The sequence below is a fragment of the Pocillopora damicornis genome, chromosome 9 (genome assembly GCF_964200805.1).
Source record: "Pocillopora damicornis chromosome 9, jaPocDami1.2, whole genome shotgun sequence".
In the NCBI taxonomy this organism is placed as follows: Eukaryota; Metazoa; Cnidaria; class Anthozoa; order Scleractinia; family Pocilloporidae; genus Pocillopora; species Pocillopora damicornis.
The window spans coordinates 4078868-4091707 of NC_142678.1; the positions used below are offsets into that span (position 1 = coordinate 4078868).

General features: G+C 36.5%; 1 long non-coding RNA gene across 1 annotated transcript in view; it reads right to left on the reverse strand.

Annotated features, from left to right (window-relative positions):
* Positions 1 to 234: 234 nt before the first annotated feature.
* The window catches only part of LOC149039691 (uncharacterized), a 95748-nt gene continuing 83142 nt past the window's right edge, over positions 235 to 12840 (reverse strand). Inside the window, exons 2-3 of the long non-coding RNA XR_016179996.1 lie at positions 2627 to 2695; positions 235 to 466 (exon numbers count right to left, since the gene is read on the reverse strand). This is a non-coding gene — a long non-coding RNA (uncharacterized LOC149039691). The remainder of the gene's footprint in view (positions 467 to 2626; positions 2696 to 12840) is intronic.

Consider the following 12840-nt stretch of genomic DNA (forward strand, 5'->3'; position numbering starts at 1 on the left):
TGATACGCACATATTACTTTAAATTGTTTTTGTAGCCTGCGTGCTAAAAGTGTTTAGTATTATGCGATTTGAGATGGTTACCATCATTCTGGATATTTCTGTGACTTTTTAGAAGCTTTCAAACAAACTCACAAGGTGAGACCTATAACACCTCGGGCCCCTAAGGATACCAGCCTTGCAGCTGACTGGGCTACCCTGGTAAAATAAAGTTGTCTTGTCTTGTCTTGTCTCGCTATCTTAAGGAGTTTTTTAGGGCTACTTTCACCTATTTCTATGATCCATTGCCAGGGTGGTTACCTTTCCTCTTTTACTCCATCAGTGAAAATAAAACAAAACTGAAAAAATGATCCATATGGACCGTGTAAAATCTCGGCTTTCGTGTGCTACCTGGAAGACTTTGTGCTGATAATAAAGATTCCTACAAGTTATTAGCACAGGTAATTACCTTCCACCAACTTCTTTAACGCTGAAAAGAAAAAAAAAACGAGAAATTACCATCGGGTATGAAAATGCATCCGAGCACCCGCTGCTTTAGTGAGAAAACTTCTATACAAGAGCGCTAAGTGGGTTGAATATCTTGTACCATGTGAATCTCCCGTTTTCATAAGCCTGAGGGACTTAAGTCACTGAGCGCAGTTTATTTCCGTTACATTATTGCACGTTAATCAAAGTTAGAATTGTCTACAAAGGAAATGTTGCAAATCGAATTGTTGTTAAAGACCTTTAGCTCCAATTCTTAATAAAGAAACCACAACTTTTAGTTTGCAAGACATGTTTCGACATTCTTATGTCATCTTCAGTTGTAAATGCGATTTTAACGGTTGTACATTTGAATTTATATGAAATTACGTTACAAATTACGTACTATTGTTTACGTACGATTTGAATATTAAATACGAAAAAACGTGACAAAGCACGCGCTAGATGGGGAAAGAAGGAGAAAAGAAAAATAATGATAATAATAAGAAAAATTATTATGATAACAGAATCAAAAGGAAAGAGACAGCTCTAGATGCTTCAATTGCTGATTAAGGATGGGTTTGTCCCACTTAATATGCAATGCCTCTTTGATCTTTGCATATTAAGTGGGACAAACCCATCCTTAATCAGCAATTGAAGCATCTAGAGCTGTCTCTTTCCTTTTGATTCTGTTATCATAATAATTTTTCTTATTATTATCATTATTTTTCTTTTCTCCTTCTTTCCCCATCTAGCGCGTGCTTTGTCACGTTTTTTCGTATTTAATATTCAAATCGTACGTAAACGATAGTACGTAATTTGTAACGTAATTTCATATAAATTCAAATGTACAACCGTTAAAATCGCATTTACAACTGAAGATGACATAAGAATGTCGAAACATGTCTTGCAAACTAAAAGTTGTGGTTTCTTTATTAAGAATTATTGCCACTCTGCTGTCTTTACGACCTTTAGCTCCTTAGTAAGCTGATAAAATACGGCATTTCAACTGAATAGGAATTTTATCGTACTGCATTCGGCTTAAAGCTTATCGAGAAAGTTTCGAATTTATCTTTTAATTTACTGATCCTGTATTCGTTTATTAGCTGTTAAGAGATAAAAATCCTGCACAAAATACTTCTAATCGTGGGAATAATGGCGTACGCACGCATGGTGTAAAACTCTCACGAGCCTGAGAAATGATTTCCAATTTCCAAGACAAGAAAATAAAACCGTGTTTTGTTTGTTTGCGTTCTTGTTTTTTTTGTTGTCGTTGCTGTTGTAGTTGTTTTTTTATGTATCGCACATCAAATATAAAGAAGAGAATATAGTAAAGTTGTTCGACTTATAGTTCTCGCTCTTAAGAAACTCATCCTATAATCTCAAACAAAATAATTTGTATTTTTTTTATCAATTTAATCTAATCTAATGATACATCCAAGTACACTATTTAAAGTGCAACTCATAAGACATTTTGATATTGAAAATGTCCACGATTAATTAACACAGATAAAAGGAAAAAAAGAGGAAAACCCTTAGAAGACACGAACTAGAGGTCTAAAGACCTCTACTTCGTGTCGTAACTGTAAAAAAAACCTTTTTAGGGAAATTTTTTAAGCCGCACTCAGCTTCGTGCTCTTTGATGATATTCGAATTTCCAGTTTACTTTACGGCTGATGCATTAGTTTTTTTACCGCTAAACCACTCAAATCAGTCTCTGAACCATAAGTTTAAAAAAAATTAAATGGCCAAAAAATTAAAATTTGTAATCAGACTAATGACTGTAGATATATGAAAATCCAAAACGTGCACTGCAGTGAAGAAACGAATGTAAGAGATCCTCGCAGCTATAAACACTACTGAACTAGAAGTTTAAATAAGACCTGCCAAAAATTCAGGCCCGAAAGGGATTTGAACCCATGACCTTTGCGATACCGGTGCAGCGCTCTACCAACTGAGCTAACAAGCCAACTGGGAGCTGGTCATTAAGTTGGGTCCAAATAAACCGTCCAAGTAATGAATAATGATTGTATATATATGAAAATCATATTTGTGCATTGCCGTGAAGAAATGAATGTAGGAGATCCTCGCAGCTACAAACACTACTGAACTAGTAGTTGAAATAAGACCAAAAGATGTTACTAGCTCGAAAACCTGTGTTACTCACCTTCAGCAAAATCATCAGACGTGCTCGACTCCATCTTCTCTCCGCTATAAATTTCAACCTAAAAACAGGCTAAATTTGAATGGTAACATTATTCTGTTAGCTATAAATAGAGAAGGAATAATTTATCCTTTTCTGAAATGGCACCGAATTATGGTAACCACATTGGTCAAATCAAAAGATTACCTCAATTCAAAAAACTGTAAAACTTTTCCAACTAGATCCCAGTTTCCGTACGAATGTCTTAACTGCCCATATGTCTTTATTGTCCATACTGTGTCAGTTTCAATTTTAAGCTCGTTTGTTTTTCTAGATTTCAGCCTGGAATGGTTAACCCTAACATACCAGTCATACTAATAAATAGCATAGTAATACAAGAGTATGCAAACAAAAATTCAGGATATTGGATATCTATAATTATTTAGAATATACCTCAGTAGCAAGCATATACTGAACAATTATTGGATATCCAGAATAATCGAGGTCAAGGTATAGGAGATGATTTTGAAAATAACAAAACAAACCAAAATATGCGTTTAATATATGCTCTCCGAGGTTAACAGGTGGTGATATTTTGTCATAATGCCTGATTTATGCTATTATTTTAGTTGATTTGTTAACTTTTTTTGGTTGTGTATGGCACTGGAATTGCAAGGACATTGGAATTGTCATGTTGTGCTTTGCTACCTAAATATGTGTTCTAAATTTCAATTTGTACTTATCCACTTGATAATGACGAGAATCAGAAAATACAACCAGACTTTAATATCAAACCCAATCATTTGTCTATGTATACATTCAGTGTATAATACGATCACATGAAAGGAAACACGATTATCTACTAGCCCTGCTAATTCTTGATATTCAAGTTCTAAAGGAAAAATAAAAGCGAGGCCAATAGAATGTCACGTGTCAAATGCACAGTTCAAGTTCAAATAAAATCAAATTCAAATTTTCCCCACAGCGATTTCACTGACGCGTTCATCCTTCAATCGAGAAATAAAGCTCACTTGGTGCTTCAAGAGTGTAGATCGACAAAATAAATCCATGATGCCCTTATCATGTTGACATTTTGACGACGGTTGAGTTATTGGAGAGGTTATGAATGACCATATGGCAAACTTAAATAATCAGTGTTAGATTTCTTGCCCTTTTTTTTTTTCAGCCGTTTATAATTAAAAGTGACTAAATTTTCAATAGCTGTGTGCAAGATCATTGCTGCTATTTTTCTTAAGACATTTGTTGTAGGGTTTTTGGAAAAGTGAGTGAAATCGTAGGTGTTTTACTGTTTGCCGTTGATGTAAACATAAGGGTAAAACTATAAATTCTTACATTTGTAATGCATCGTAACAACGAGGTTCAGTTCCGCTCATTAAGCACTAAGAATAACATAACTTGACGAAAAAAATAGCGTAACCAGAATAATGCATTTCTAAGAACTAAAATGATGCAATAGAAAGCGAAAAGTCACGGGAAAAACACCTAATTACACATTTATGTATTTAATATGCATGAAATATCACGCAAAAAAAAAATAGTTTCGAAATGAATTTTTACTCTACTTTGTAACTCTCCGAAGGTATAACGAAGGAAGAAAAAACGGGATACATGCCCTGAATCATTGAGTCGTTCTCTTGTCTGTGAAATAATTACAAAACCTGAACACTACTAAGACCTATTTTTCCTCCCGGTGACTAAATAACTCAGTATATTTATTCCCATCACGTACATGATTGGTGCTAATCCAGTTTCTCCACCATATATATATATATATATATATATATATATATATATATATATATAGGAAGTTTGCGAGTCGATTTTCGCGTGGAACAGTGCTCAATACGTTGAAGCAGAGCAGAATAAATATTATGAGAGGAAAAAAGGACGTAACTACATTTCCCGACAAGCCTGTTTCGTGAATCGCTTCACTCTTCAGGGGTTTAAACCCCTGAAGAGTGAAGCGATTCACGAAACAGGCTTGTCGGGAAATGTAGTTACGTCCTTTTTTCCTCTCATAATATATATATATATATATATATATATATATATATATATATATATATAAAGCTTTCATTTCATAACAACCATCGATTTCCTCATTCTGTCTAATTTGGAACGATATAAGCACAATTGGTACTTTTCTCGTGACAGATATTCCTTAACTATCCCAAAGCGGAAATACGTGTCTACGGATAAAGAAATATCTTGCTCGGAATTAATAACACAACCGCATTTTAAGAGCAAATCCTTTTAAGGCAAAAGGTAAGATATGCATCGTTTTCTAAATGTGACTACAGAGCGATTTCATGTTCCCTGCTTGCTTGTTAAGAGCGTGTCTCTGTAAGAACGGTCCGGTCGATTTTGCTTGAGACACGGATTTCGCTCGTTTCTCGTGTGTTGTAAGACATTCATGTACCTATACTAAAACCACAATCAGTTTGATCGGATCTCTTTATTTTTCAGAGTTTTACGGAAATTAAGTTTCACTCGAGCGAAGGCTTGTCGTGACACTTTTCAAGACTTTAATTTCATACAACTTTGGAGGACAATTTACAAAAAACTACGGAACTCAGCAAAAAACAAATACCACAGCCATGTATATTAACTCTATCTTATCTATCGAGGCGACTTTCGTAACCATCACGTGTCAATAAAGAAAACAGGAAGACTTGAACGACACCTTATCGGTTCGCCTAAATCACACACGCCAAAACCGATCGAATTCAAGGTAAATTTTTGAAAAAGTGAGGCGTTCTTAACTGATCCAACTAACATAGCTAGGAAGTAGGTGCCATAGAAAAGGTAACTACAGAAAAAAACTTTGCGGCCCGACCTTTACGAGAACTTTATAGCTCCGTGAACCTACCTAATTCTCGGCAATCTCCAAGTTTGGCCGCCATTTTGAGGGACTTGTCAACATGAAGCGTAACCGATATAAATCAAGCAGGTAGATTAAAAACCGTCAGAAATACATACGAAAGCAATTCAAATGAACTTTACTTTCAATTTAAGCGGAAAAATTTGAAGTTGTTCGTTAAACTTACCATCCCCATGCGACCATTTCTTCCAACAATTCAATCACTACAACTTTCTGAATTCCCCTCGTCGATTCTACCGCAAGAAATAGCCTGTGCCACCCAAGCTTCGACTCGAATGTGAAGTACGAATCAAATAACATAACTGCTTCATCTTCGCGGCAATATCACGCTGGTATTTTGATTTTCCGAGCGACAAGAAAGGTGATCAGAATCGATCGGTTTGTTTACCTCACAGACGTGACCGCTGACCAGCTGCTGAGTGAAAACAGTACGGTTCAGTGGCGAGGGGCGGGGTGAGGGTGGTTGCGGGTAGATTATCAGAAGATTTTTGGGAACATTCGAACATATGCATTAAAGTATCATGATAAACATTAGGATTCTCAGCCTTAATGCGAAGGCATGCTTCGTGTTGCAGACAACTTTTATTTTACTTAGTATTCTTTTTTTATTTCAAATACATTTCGTTCCAAATAGGAATAGCATCAGTTCATAGATTTAAAAACAAATCTTTACCACGTAAATAAATGTGTTTAGATAATCGAGATAACCATTGAATCTCTTGTATCGCACCGGAAATAACGTGTCTTCCCACTTCTTCCTGTACTTGTAATTGTTTCCAACGCGATAAAAGTTCGGGAAATCTAAAGGAACTCACTATAACTTTGTATATTCGATACGATTTCAATTTCCGCGTCAAAGGAGAAGCCTATTGTAATTCGTGAGTGGTCAGTGGTTACGCTCGTGAGGTAAAGAATGGGTTTGTGACTTTCTCACTCAATTGAAGACTCGCGTCACTCTTATGAAATGGTTGAACGGAATACAGACTTCGAGCAGTCTCTTATTTTTCTTAAAGATAGTGAGGTCACGCGTATCCTGTGAGCATGGAGAAGCCGCGAGACGCGAGACTCGTATCTCGCGTCTTTGCCGCTCCACGCTCTCAGAGTTGGGCAAAGACAAGACACGTTATTTCCGGTGCGATACAAGAGATTCAATGGTTATCTCGATTATCTAAACACATTTATTTACGTGGTAAAGATTTGTTTTTAAATCTATGAACTGATGCTATTCCTATTTGGAACGAAATGTATTTGAAATAAAAAAAGAATACTAAGTAAAATAAAAGTTGTCTGCAACACGAAGCATGCCTTCGCATCAAGGCTGAGAATCCTAATGTTTATCATGATACTTTAATGCATATGTTCGAATGTTCCCAAAAATCTTCTGATAATCTGCCCACAACCACCCTCACCCCGCCCCTCGCCACTGAACCGTACTGTTTTCACTCAGCAGCTGGTCAGCGGTCACGTCTAGGAGGTAAACAAACCGATCGATTCCTGATCACCGTTCATGTCGATCGGAAAATCAAAATACAAGCGTGATATTGCCGCGAAGATGAAGCAGTTATGTTACTTGATTCGTACTTCACATTCGAGTCGAAGCTTGGGTGGCACAAGTTATTTCTTGCGTTGAAATCGACGAGGGGAATTCGAACACTAGTTGTAGTGTTTGAATTGTTGGAATAAATGGTCGCATGAGGATGGTAAGTTTAACGAACAATTTCAAATTGTGCCGCTTGAATTGAAAGTAAAGTTCATTTGAATTGCTTCCGTATGTATTTCTGACGGTTTTAAATCTACCTGCTTGATTTATATCGGTTACGCTTCATGTTTACAAGTCCCTCAAAATGGCGGCCAAACTTGGAGATTGCCGAAAATTAGGTAAGTTCACAGAGTTATAAAGTTCTCGTAAAGGTCGGGCCGCAAAGTTTTTTTCTGTAGTTACCTTTTCTATGGCACCTACTTCCTAGCTATGTTAGTTGGATCAGTTAAGAACGCCTCACTTTTTCAAAAATTTACCTTGAATTTGATCGGTTTTGGCGTGGGTGATTTAGGCGAACCAATAAGGTGTCATTCAAGTCTTCCTGTTTCCTTGATTGACACGTGATGGTTACGAAAGTCGCCTCGATAGATAAGATAGAGTTAATATACATGGCTGTGGTATTTGTTTTTTGCTGAGTTCCGTAGTTTTTTGTAAATTGTCCTCCAAAGTTGTATAAAATTAAAGTCTTGAAAAGTGTCACGACAAGCCTTCGCTCGAGGGAAATTTAATTTCCGTAAAACTCTGAAAAATAAAGAGATCCGATCAAACTGATTGTGGTTTTAGTATAGGTACATGAATGTCTTACAACACACGAGAAACGAGCGAAATCCGTGTCTCAAGCAAAATCGACCGGACCGCTCTTACAGAGACACTCTCTTAAGTTGTAAATTTACGTTACAACGTCGGCGTAAAAATTCTAGGATTCTGACCACTCGAAGCGAACGAACAAACAGATAATTCAGCAATAATGAGGCTCCTCGAGACACACATGTAATTCTGTGGATGTTAATTATCAAATAAACATAATATCGCCACGTGGCTCGTTTTAATACCTAGCCAACTAAAGCGAATTGTAATTGCGATAAAGATTCCGATCAGTTATTGCTTGTTCCTGAAGGAGAAATTTAGGCCCTCAGCTCTGCGGAATCAAAATTAGCCACAATCCATCAAATCAGTCTGAAGTTACGAATACTGTCTTGTTTCAATTTTAACCTGCTTTAGAGTCAACATTAAGAAACGCTTCGGGTAACATTTCAATTAATCGAGGAACGGTTCGACAAGTCCAAACATCCAATGATCATTGAATGTCGAAAAATGACGAAACATCAAATAAATATGATCTCGCCCGGCCACATGGTTCGTTTTCACTGCTCGCTAGGTAATCATGAGTAATATCTATATTTATTGACTTCTCCAGTTGGAAAAATTAAGGCCCATAAGCTCGGTGAATCAGAACTGGCCAAAGTACAACAAATTTAATAGTTTGCGGACTGTTGCTTCCGTTTTTCTAAAACACGTTTGAGAATAAACACTAGAAACTGCTTATGGTAATATTTTAATTTACCACGAAAAGTCCTATATCATTTAAAGGCCCATTTCCAACCTTGATGCAACGCGGTCGTTTGTTTTTGTTTTGAACCACCGCTTTTGTTTAAATAGCGCTTCTGATTGGTCAGTTATTTTTATCTTGTCACGTTGTCTCGAAATACCTTCTTGCGTTTTCTCCGATGAATTTGAAGAGCTTGTCAAAATAATTCTGTTTAAAACAGTTCTATACGTTTTAATCCGGCATGGAATTGGATGAATCCATTGATTTCGTAGAATCCGAGGCAGTAAACGCTTATGGATCGGTTGTTGCTAAAGAGGAACACGAAAATCCTTGCGAGCATTTCGAAGAAAGTGAAAATGTTGACCCACCACGTTTTCATTCATTCATCGATTTTGTTTAAATCGAAGTTTTCCATCCTTGCTAAATAGGACCAAGAGTCAGCACAGGCGGCCCAAGCTCCAGCTGTGAGATGATCATTTTGCGCAATAACAGTCATGGCGGAATTATAAGAGTTTGTATGGGAATATTTACGACCGCTATTAGGAATAAAAAATACGTCGAATTCTCAAAAAAAAAAATACTTCGCCTTACTTCCACTATGTATTGCTTGTTATCTGACCGCTTACTTTGACGAAAAGAACGCATTTTAGCGAGTTGTCCGTTTCGGGGTTTTCAACGTTCCATAAAAACTACACTAATTTTCGCTGGAAAATATTCTACCTTCATTTACAATCCTCAAGCACTTATAGAAAGTGGAAAAATTCCAACGTTTTCCGTTTCGCTGACCTAGTACACAGAGCGCGAAGAGATCCAAGCGTGACACTAAGAAAATTTTCACCGGACACTACCGGACACGGTCTTCGAATAACTAAACATCCAGCAGTCTGACATTTTTCCATATTTCTCTTTGAAAAATAACAATTTCTACTGGATATATTTTATCTTCATTAAGAATCCTCAAGCGCTTCTAGAAAGTGAAAAAAATTGAACGTTGTCCTTTTCGCCGACTCTGTTCACAGAGTAAGAAGAGATCCAAGCGTGACACTTAAAAAAAATTTTCTTCGGATTCTTCCAGCCAAATTTCAAAATATTGTTAGGAAACTGTAAAATGACGAATGGCGAACGTATTTACCATAAAACAGTTGACTATATGTCTAGGATGGCTCTTGAGAAAGACGATTTTAGGAGGTTTTCAATGATCTGGGAATTTCGTGTTACAGGAAATTGGGTCGCGGCGCGCGTTGCATAAGGGTGGAAATGGGCCTTTAAGACATCTTACCACAAATGTTTAAACATACCTTTTTGTCGCCCGTTCAATGTTTCTTGTCTGGGCTCTGACAGTCTTCAAGATGACGGCTTCGAAGACCAAAACAAGCAAGCCTGTTCCCCAGGTTCCTCTCTTTCTTAAGCGGGCTTCAATCTCGAGCCTAGGGTTATTTTAGCTCTTTGTCAGCGGTATGGTTGCCAAATAATGACCTCTAGGAGAAGGAATTAATTCAATTTTTTTGATTGACTGATGGTAAAACTCCACACAGGAAGTGTGATTTACGGAAGGGATCGATGGGGACGGAAATAGAGTATTAACAACGATAAACTGGAATTGTTTTGACTGTTGTTTGTATGTACTATAATTTTTTTTTTTTTTGCGTGAAAGTTTTCACATGTAAACTGCCCGTCAATTTGTAAGAAAACATCCAACCAAAGCCGCTGCATGCTGCAATGAGGGAAAGCTGTTCTTCATGAAACGATGGATTACTTTCGTTGTTTTCAAAGACTTGTTAGTAGAAATAAATCGTTATATAAATTTGTTTTGAGTGAAAAGCAGAAAAGAAGGCATTGTAGAGGCTGTGCAAGCGTACAGAAATGTACCAGTGTAAAAGAGTTCGACATCAGAATAGCATAGTATTTAGTGTCAAAGAAGAAATCGAGAAGCATAAATATGTAAGGAAATCGCTAAGGGTTCCACTCTTAAGAAAACAGAAATGAGGTCTGTCGCCATCCAAAGCCCTTCTCAGGCCATAGTTTCACCATCCGCTTTACCGCAAGTAAACGATTTAAAATTTCAGTCCATTATACCCACGTCTCGAGTTCTCTAAGAAAACACTTCTGATGGAAACACAGAGTTAATCCTTTCGTATTTATTTATGAATCTTACGACAAATTAAATCCTTCATTTCTGTCACCTATATAATTCGTAACACTAATTTAACCAAGCAATCAACCGGGATTAGAATACTTGAGAACGCTGGCCATAGAAATCCTGAGATACTTAAGTATGAAGGTTTTACATGAAGCTACATTTACAGCTGGTTTGTGATAAGAATTTTTTTTTTCACAAGTACAATATAGATGTGTGTCAATCAAAATTCCATGCCAATATATTTTTGTCCAATTTACTATGATCACAAAACATTCAACAGAGTTTAACTCATTCAATATGAAAATATTTATCAATCTATAGAGAGTTACATTTTGTTTTATATTCAATTGACAGAACATGCAAAGACTGAATCGTGAAGGGTTGAAGTATATATGCTATGGGTTGTATCGTAGACAAGCCTTCCAGGTGCAAAAGCTAAACTTATTATTTTGTTACCTAGTTGTGGTGTCAAAGCATGTACCAAATTTCAGTTTCTAGAGGAGATTTTGATAAATATAGAAGCCTATGTGTACAGAAACCTGGAACTACTGGCTTTTATATCTTACATGTAACAAGGAATAGTACCATTTCAGTTGGAGGAGCTTAATAAAGAAATGGTAGTTTGAGCTCCTGACTTGCTTGATTTTTGAGTGTACTGTTGTACAAGAAGATGGAAGTCCAGCACTTCTTGTGTGTGTGATATATAGTTATTTGATGAATACCCAATGCTGAGAGCTGAACCTTTTCCAGATACTCATTACCATCATCCTTATCCTTATAACAGCGATATTTAAAAAAATAAGACTTGAGCTAAAAGTTGTAACAGACCAAAGGAAAGACCATTTTTAATTTGTCTTTCTTTTTAGTGAATCACTGATATAAATTTAACCTTGAAACATCACAAGCATAAAAATTGCAAAATGTGAACCCTCCACATTTTTTTCTCTCCACAAAAAACAACTAATCCCCAGCTTGATTCAGCATACTGAATCATATAAAATAAAGAAGCAAGAGCAAACTCAAAGCTTGTGATTTTTTCAAGGTTCAAATTATCTTTGTTGCTTCTCTTTTTCTCTTGATCTTAAGGAGGGATGTGGGTATTTAATTCATATGCATGTGTTTTCAGTAAACTCAGGGTCAAGTAATAGTCTCAAAATGTTACAAAATATAACACATCAAGTAACAATTTTAAATTTTGCTTCCTAAAGTTTTTTTGGAACAAGTGCACAGCACATTTAATAGTTGTTAAATAATTTTATTCTCACATGGAAATAATAAAAAAAAGTACATTTCAAAAGGTCAAAAGATAATATGTCAAACAGGAAAATATTAAATTAGTATCAAAAGAAACATTTTTGTCATGTTTTCATTGTTAAGTATATCAAGGAAAGGTTAGGAAAGTTGTCTAAGGTATGTCGCATGTTAGAGGCGACGGAATGGGTGTTTTTATAAGAGTTTCAAAACATTGCTGTTTTTCTTTGTTTTGTAGTTATCCCGGTTCAAGTGCAGTCACCTGCTCCATCAGCAGCTTTTGCATCAGGAGTAGAGGCAGGAGGACTTCTCTTAAATCTAAACCAATCGCTTCTAGAGTTTGGCGTTGTTCCTTTTTCATTTCCTCTGAGCTCAATTCTCTAAAAGAAGATGAAACTGCTTGCTCAAAGTTCATCTCTACTAACTAGCTTGCAATCGATTTACCCCGCGCGAGAACTGAAATCACTTATCCCTTTTTCTTTCACTTCCACATTTCCAGGAGCACCGGAGGACATAATGGAAAAAATCTCGGTATTTTCTACTGGTTTATAAATCACACTTTCTATTTGTTACGATGATTCTTATGTTCACGTACACAACAGTAATTTACGTTCTTTTCTTCTTTTGGTGGCGTAGTGGACCGTCTACTCTAATTTAAGCATGCGCAGAAGTCAACCGGAAGCAATAACTAACAATGTAGACATGCGCAGTTAAAGCCGGAATCCCACGGTTTCTGGGAAAAAAATTTCATTCTCCCAGAGGTCATTATTTGGCTACCAAACCGCTGACAAGAGGCCAAGACGACCTTGGGCTGAAGATTGGGCGGGCTTTTAAAAGACCTCAAGATATATTCCTG